The 8,476-nt window shown below is 34.8% G+C and overlaps 1 long non-coding RNA gene across 1 annotated transcript; it reads left to right on the top strand.

Moving 5' to 3' along the window:
* Window positions 1-1,283: 1,283 nt before the first annotated feature.
* On the top strand, window positions 1,284-7,653 carry LOC114458650 (uncharacterized). The gene is made up of 5 exons (XR_003673096.1): window positions 1,284-1,407; window positions 1,479-1,542; window positions 7,036-7,083; window positions 7,181-7,266; window positions 7,559-7,653. It is a non-coding gene; the product is annotated as an uncharacterized LOC114458650 (long non-coding RNA).
* Window positions 7,654-8,476: the final 823 nt, after the last annotated feature.

Below are 8,476 nucleotides of genomic sequence, written 5' to 3'. Positions count from 1 at the left end.
GAATCTACACGATGACCTCAGATATCAGTCTTTAGAAATGATTATTAAGTTATCTGTGTTTACTTGTTCTTGTTCTACATCACCTGTTTTTATTATTTATTCTATATTTTTAAATTGTTCTTGTTCTACATCACCTGTTTTTAATATTTATTCTATATTTTTAAATTGTTCTTGTTCTACATCACCTGTTTTTAATATTTATTCTATATTTTTAAATTGTTCTTGTTCTACATCACCTGTTTTTAATATTTATTCTATATTTTTAAATTGTTCTTGTTCTACATCACCTGTTTTTAATATTTATTCTATATTTTTACTTGTTCTTGTTCTACATCACCTGTTTTTAATATTTATTCTATATTTTTTACTTGTTGTCGTTCTGCCTCACCTTTGTTAATTTCAATAAATGTTCTTAAAAAAAAATAGACTTGTACCAATTGTTATAATTATAGTGTCATTTTTATGATGTTAATTGAAGGAGCAAAAGTAGTATCGGCTCCAAATATCGGCTCAAGAAATTCAGCAGTTTGTATTGGTCATCAGCTAAGGCATCGGCCCTAAAAAATCCATATCAGAATTTTCATTTCGGTGCATCCCATATATATATATATATATATATATATATATATATATATATATATATATATATATATATATATATATATATATATAATAAAACACTGTTTTGTTTTTCTACATTGTGTTTCTTTAAATAACTACACTGAATGTACAGTAAATATTTGTCACTGTGAGGATCCTAGTCTATTTTCTTTGTCTATGTTTTCTCCTCCCTGTGTGTTTTCCTTAGAACTGACTCCACCCACCTTGTCTGCAATCAAGTCTGCAAAGCTGCTTCTCATCTCCAATCAAGCTACCTACACACTCCACAGTATAAGATCAGCTCATTCTACCACTTGATGTCAGATCATCAGTTTACCAACCGTCATCTTTAAACTTCAGCCCCTCCCCCTCACATCTGGATCACATCTCACTCACTGAACATCAGGAACCTGCACCTTGGACCTCCTGCCAGCATCCTACAAACAACAATACGTTCTTTTGTAAACCTTACCTAAGACTGTTTGTGTAGCCCTGATAACTATATATGTGAATAATATTAATCTACATATTTATATAGGATTGACAGTGTAATTCATACTTATACAGAATTATATTTATTAAATATAATAATAAAGTATTTATGCTTTAAGTTCAGTTGGGTGGTTTTGAAGGGGTTCTCCGTTGCTAAAACTCATTTCTTTAAAGCGTGTGATGTCACTTCCTCCACTCCACGTTACTCTCGCGAGATTACGTTCAGCCAATCACGTAGCTCGGTCACCTATTGCAAACAGCTGTGTTTGTTCCCTGTCAGAGAGTGACGACACACACACGGAGCTGCTACAACAGGTTGGTTCTTTAACATCTACTTTAGGTTTTTAACAACTTTAGTACTCACTACAACCTTTGTACACCTTCAGACTTCACCACCTCAGGGATAGGAGACATTTAATCCTGCTGAGCTTGACGTTTGAAAAGGAATTGGTGAGTTTAAATGTTTGTTGCTCAGGACCATGCTATGCTAACTGAATGCTAATGTAATGCCATTGAACTATGTTAGGTGGCTAATGTTGTATTAGATACATTATGTTGAGTGCTGTTACCCCAGTATAACTGTTAACACTATTTAAGTATTGATTTGTGTTGGTTGAGTGAGTGTGGTGGAGCCATTTCAGCAGCAGAGGGCGCTAGAGGAGTGTCTCTACCCTAATCAGCCATAAAAGGAGGCTGTAATGAGCGTCAGGTGTGGCACTGGAGAACAAACGCTTTTTATCATCTTTACAACATAAAACGCTTTGGTTACATTAGGCCTGGGTGATATGGACCAATATTCATATCTCATAGATTATATAAACTCCATTTATTTATATTTTTCAATATAGTTTTAGGAAAAAAAAAAAAAACAATAATAGGTCAAAGGAGAAAAATACCACAAAGACCCTTTTATTAATCACTAGCAGCACAACATCAACATTTTGTTCCACTTGTGACTTTTTCCTTCATTAACCCTTGGGGAACCTTTACAAAAAAGTTCATCTTTGAGCTTGGGGACCAAAACGCTACACTGTAAAAAAAAAAAAAAAAAACAAAATAAATAAAAAAAACATTTTTTACAGTAAAAAACTGGCAGCTGTGGTTGCCAGAGCATTACCGTAAACCGTTTTGTTAGAATAAGTGTTTATCCAGACCTTTTACATTTAGGAACTTGTCAAAATATTACCATCATTAACACTGTTTCTACCTTTACGGTAAAGGAAGATTACTGTACAATTTACAGTAAGAGTTGATCACTCTAAAGCATACTGTAAAAATATTTAGCAATTAAACATTTTCTCATATAATAAACTTATGCAGTAATTATTTTGTTACTGTGAAAGACAATTAAATTATAATATATGACTATGTATTACAATACAGGAAATAACTACTCCTGCTTTAAAATACATTTAGGGCACATTAAGGGTATATTTTTTAACAATGTTAAGAATACAAATCCATGAGATTTTCAATAAACATTTGCTCACAAACTGAAATTTAGTTTACTGAGTAATGTTTGTATGAGAAGACAATTTAAATAAAATAAATGTATCAAATTTCTTTCACTTTTCCATAGAACTTTGACTTTATTTTCAAGATCATTAATTGAACAATGAAGCTTTAATATGGTGTTTTCATCTCAGATTGATGGTTGTGAGTAATGTCAGGATCCAGAGAACAAATGAGGTCACTTCCTCTAAACGTCCATGGGCAGACAGTCATTTTTTAAAAGTCTTTCAGCTGGATCAGTGGGTGTAGTTGTTGTGTTCCTGTAGCTGTATGGCAGCAATAAGGCCTTTCTGTTGACTGGAAATGTTCCCCTGATGGACAGGATTTCAGGAATTAACATCTAGCAGTAAGAAAACAAAATGAACATGGTCATAGTTTTATCAATCACATCTTGGGCAAAAATACATAAAAAAGGTTGTTTTATTACTCACATATCTTCTGGCTGAGTACAGAAACACACCTATCAGCCTGGATCAATGGCAGTTTCCAGAGTAGGATGAAGCAAAATGGAAAGAAGTGGAAAAATAGGAGAAAAACAAAGCTTTCAGAGGTTTTTCTTTTTTTAAAGAACATTTTCTTAAAGAAACAATGAGGAAATACTGCCTGTGTCAGTACAGTAGCTTTTATTGTACCCTGTATGTTCAATGGTTGAATGAACTTAAGCTTTATTTAACACAAGCAAAGGTATTGTCTCTTAAAATTTGAATATTCATTCAAACCTGAAGGTAAATGTTCATATTTGAACTGAAATGAGACGTTCAGTTAAAATATTTTTTACTTGTTTTTCTACCTCACCTTTATTAATTTCAATAAATGTTCCTTTTTTTTTTTAAATTGAGACTTTTGTTGCATTTGTTATCATCATTGTGTAATTTTTATGATGTAAATTGAGGAAGCAACAGTAGTATCAGCTCAAAACTGAAACACAGCAAAGCTCCAGTTTGTACACGGACCCAGAGAGAAGTGACATCACTACCGCTGATAATTCACCAATCTTTCATTTCTGATCACATGCTAATGTGTTTGTTAGCCGCCAGACTGTGATTCAAATAGGTATTAATTAATAGGATTAGGTCTGAAAGCATGTTTATCACTGCACTCAGTGAGTTAGTGACGTACACACTTTGAAATACTGTATTTTTCAGAATAAAAGGTGCACCGGATTATAAGGCGCACTATCAATGAATGGGTCTGACCGGGTCTATTTTCATACATAAGGCGCACTAGTTTATTATTATTATTAAGGCACATTAAGAGAAACAAAATAGTCAGATAAGTCAAACTTTATTCAACTCATTAACAATAATTCTCAACATTGTTCAGATTTAACACATAAAATACAGAACAATACACTGACTTTTTCAGTTCAGTATGTTAAAGCACAGTACAGTACATATCACTCCATGAGGCTCCTGACTACAGTAGCCCTGAAGCACCAAAAATCCATCAAGCGGTGCAGCTTCATAGTTTACCAAAGTTGTACTAAAACATTTTGACACATTAATACATACATAAGGCTCACCTGATTATAAGGCGCACTGTCGATTTTTGAGAAAATTAAAGGATTTTAAGTGTGCCTTATAGTCTGAGAAATATGGTAGTTTTTTCTGCTTTCTGCACTAGTGTTTATTCTGAACAGTAAACATTAATTTATCATCAACTGTGTGATTTGGATAACATTAAAAAGACATTTCTTAACTTGTAAGGATTCTTTCAAACAAGATATCTATTCTTTTATTTAATAAACTTGATTTAAGTAAAAGGAACTCTGTGATTGGTTTAAACCTCATTACCTCAACAACCTGGAGGTTTGTTCCAGCTTTTTAAAGTGACTTATTTACACTGACTTTTTATTTACTACTACTACTTTGTTCAAGACAGCTTACACTAAGTTTGTGATATTTAATGTATCATACCTGTCAAGTATCCCGTTTGGGCCGGGAAACTCATGTATTTTATACCCCTTTCCCGCCACCTTCCCGTATTATTTTCCCGGTAAAAATCCCGTATTTTAATGTAGTCATCATTAAAAGATAGATAAAAAACATTCGTCCGCCTCTCCAAACTGGACGCTATCACTAACCTCGCGAGAACTGCCGCCTCATGTGACCTAGGTTGCAGTTCACTTCTCGCGAGAGTAGATGCAACTTCCTACAGCGGGAACAAACCCGGAAAATGGATGGATGTGAAGAAGGCGCTCCGTCATGTAAAAAGTCATGTAAATACCTTGAGAGACGGGACAGTGACTTTACTTTTATAAAGAAGAGCAGGATGGGGTCCAATTACCGGTTCTGTATGATTTGCAACTGCGATTTTAGCATCGCCCACGGAGGAAGGAGCGACGTAAATCAACACGAAAAATCCACTAAGCACAAGCGCCGGCTGGAGGCAAAGAAACATGCTCAGAGGATGTCAGCATTTGTGACAAGAATTCCCAAAGAGGAAGATGAGGTCAGTAATGCGGAGGTGAAAATGGCAATGCTGTGCTAAAAACAACGTTGCTTTCACCTTCTGTGACGACTTCAACAAGTGTGTAGCTTAGATGTTCCCAGGTTCTGCTATAGCATGAAAATACTCTGCTGGAAAAACCAAAACTACGCAACTCATCGAAGGTAATTTGAGTCAAATTAAGTATGAATGATTATGTCCTGCATGCATATTGTAGATTAATTTTTACCTAACATTCTTAACTGGCTACGTGGGGTAGAAAATGGATGATATTAATTGGGCACTCACTCAACAGGTGCCATAGCAGCAGACCTGGATGACGAGTTGGCCAAAACATGTCGATCTCAGCCCGTTTCACTTTTGTGCGACGAATCGAACAACAGAAAAACAGAAAAAGAATTTGTCATCCTGGCTAGACTCTATGATGAGGCCACTATGCAGGTCACTACACGATTTATGGAGATGCCTACATGCAACGTGGGAAATGCTGAAAATCTGTATGAAAAGCTGAGTGAAGCATTGAGGTAAGGGAACTGCAGTTGTGTTGATGTGTTGTAGTTTGCATTTAATCATAACTTTATATTTTGTCTGAATGTTTTTCCTGCTTGCAATAGAAAAAGAGGCATCCCATGGGAGAACCTGATAGCCTTTACCTCTGATAATGCGAGTGTCATGAAAGGCAGACACAACTCAGTTCTCAGCAGACTGAAGATAAGCCAGCCCCACGTCCAGGACCTTGGCTGCATTTGTCACCTCGTACAGCTGGCCACTGGCCGTGGCATCACAGCAGCCCAGGTACCAGTCGAAGGCATCCTAGTGGAGATATACACCCACTTTGATAAAAGGTAAATGCATATAAATGAAATAGGCATGCAGTTGATATTCTTATAAACACAAATACATTTCCAACCTTCAAAAAAATTGTTTTCTATCTTTCAGTGCAAAACGCTGTGAAATATACAAAGACTTTGTAGATTTCACTGATTCAGACCACCTGAAGCTCCTCAGGTACTGCAGCATGAGATGGCTGAGTCTGATAACCTGCCTTCAGAGAGTGTTGAACCAGTGGGATGCACTACAGGTAAGGATGGTAACTCCAGCAGATGTATACACAGCTTACTATGCTATTATTCTAATTTAACCATGAATTGCACTCTGTGTCCCGATGTACTATAGGCTACTTTAACAGTCATGAGGAGGTGGAGAGGAGTGCCAAAGTGCATGATCTGGCAAGACATCTGCGCGATCCAATCGTGAAGACCTACTTCCTTTTTCTGAGTGCTGCTCGCCTCAACATTACTCCAGGGACAGGTAGATGTTAGTCACTTCCCCATTGATAGAATTAAATATTGTAATGTATAGTTTAGATCTGCAATATTCAGTCAAACACTTGTTTTTTTTCCAGTGGAAAGGCTAGGTGCCTTGTTTCCTCAGTTGAGTTTGAGTGAAGATAGGCTGAGAGAGGAACTCATTGACTACCAGGTGACAGATGGCAAGCTGCTCCCCCAAGAAAACCAAATTGACAAATTCTGGGGACTGGTAGGGAAGGATGTGAGGTTCAGTGAGCTGCCAAGACTAATGAAGGCTTTACTATGCATTCCCCACAGCAATGCCAGTAGTGAAAGGGTGTTTAGTATGGTCAGGAAGATTGTTACTGAGAATAGGATGTCATTGGACAACAGCACTGTTTGTGCTTTACTGTCATGTAAAATAAACCATTTTGGCCCAGCCCACAAATACGCTCCTTCCAAAAAAGTGTTGAAAGATGCAAAGTCAGCAACAAATCAGTATAACACATTATTAGTGAATGACAGAGAACTACATGAGTAAGCATGACAAAGTATAACAAAAATATGTAATGTAAATAAAATGTAAATGTCTAGTTTAAAGACTAGCAAAGTGGAATTAACTGTTAATACACAATGTGTTGACTTGTATGTTAAATAAATAAAATCTGCTTTATACACTCTTGTTTTCATTTAGGCTGTATTATAACGTAGGAATATTCACAGCTTTTCAATGTCAACAAAGGTAGGTCGACCACATTTTTATAGTCATCTAATTGTGTTAACTAAGTGCTTGACAAGTGGGTACTTTAGATTTCTTGTCATCTGTCTTAAAATATAAGGGATACTGGAGCTTGGTTGGGCCGGTGGGTCGGTTCGTAGCGGACGCCAGAAAATTTCCCTTATTTTCAAATTCAAAACTTGACAGGTATGCCCCCCCACACCACACATGATGTGGGCTCTATTCTCCCACACTGAAAAATACACTTTATTTCAGTAATATTAAGTTAAACTTAATGCCACTATCAAGTAAAATGTACTCAACTTGAAATTAATGAAGATATTAAGTCAATGTTGTTTGTTATATATAATTTTGATGTTGTATTTACTCAAACAAATGAAGTAAAATTAAGTTTTTCCATAAACAGAAATATCACCAACATGAAAATATGAAGTACATTTTATATTTGTAATATTTACTGTTTACCGGTTATTTTTAGGAGCCGGGGTCCAAAATAACACCTAACTGTGTCTGCCTGCATGGAGAAGGACATAGAGGAGGATCTGAAAGCTACCCAGAAAAACTACACACACATAGTATATATTTGTAATATTTACTGTTATGAAAAATATATGTAGATTTGAATCTTTTTGACACTTAAAATGTAATCAATTGTATCAAGTTGTATTACTCATAATTACGTAAATGATGCTTATTTCATTTGATAAATATGACCAGATAATATAGATTTATCACAAATCACACAACTGGAAAACAGAAGAATAAACATTTATTTACTAAAGTTCACATCTGAACAGGTCCTGGTTTTAAAATGTTTTGAACAAACAGTGTAACTTACTGTACATATATGTACATAATGGAAAATGAAGGCTATTCAAATATTATAACAGTACTTTTCTTCAATTATAAAACAGTGCTTTTCTTAAAACATCACAACACTTTTCAAACAACATAACAGCACTTTTCAAATATAAGTGCTTTACAATTATTATAACAACATTTTTCTTATATTGTAAGAATGCTTTTATTGAAATATTAAATATCTGTTTTCCGAATATTTTCACTAAAATCAGAGTTAATAACTTTTAAAGCATAATTAAAAGGAAGAAGAAAAACATTATGGTTCAATGTCTGCTTAAATAATTTATTTCTCTTAATAAACATTTTTTTCAAATAAAGTAAAAGCAACTGTGGATTTAATGTGATCTACAGTGACTTTACTCTCACTGTTCATTAAATATGTATTCATTAGATATGTTTCTATTGTGTCAGAGAACAAACCATCATAATTTAATCATAAATTATTTTTTACTTAAAAAATTTCTCCTGAAATCCATTAAATCATCCACAGACCAAATCATTCAGTCTGTAACTACTTTATTCACTCTTTTATCAC

The sequence above is a fragment of the Gouania willdenowi genome, unplaced genomic scaffold (genome assembly GCF_900634775.1).
Source record: "Gouania willdenowi unplaced genomic scaffold, fGouWil2.1 scaffold_154_arrow_ctg1, whole genome shotgun sequence".
Taxonomy (NCBI): Eukaryota; Metazoa; Chordata; class Actinopteri; order Blenniiformes; family Gobiesocidae; genus Gouania; species Gouania willdenowi.
The sequence above is the reverse complement of the archived record's forward strand: the minus strand, read 5'-3'. Positions and strand labels throughout refer to the sequence as shown.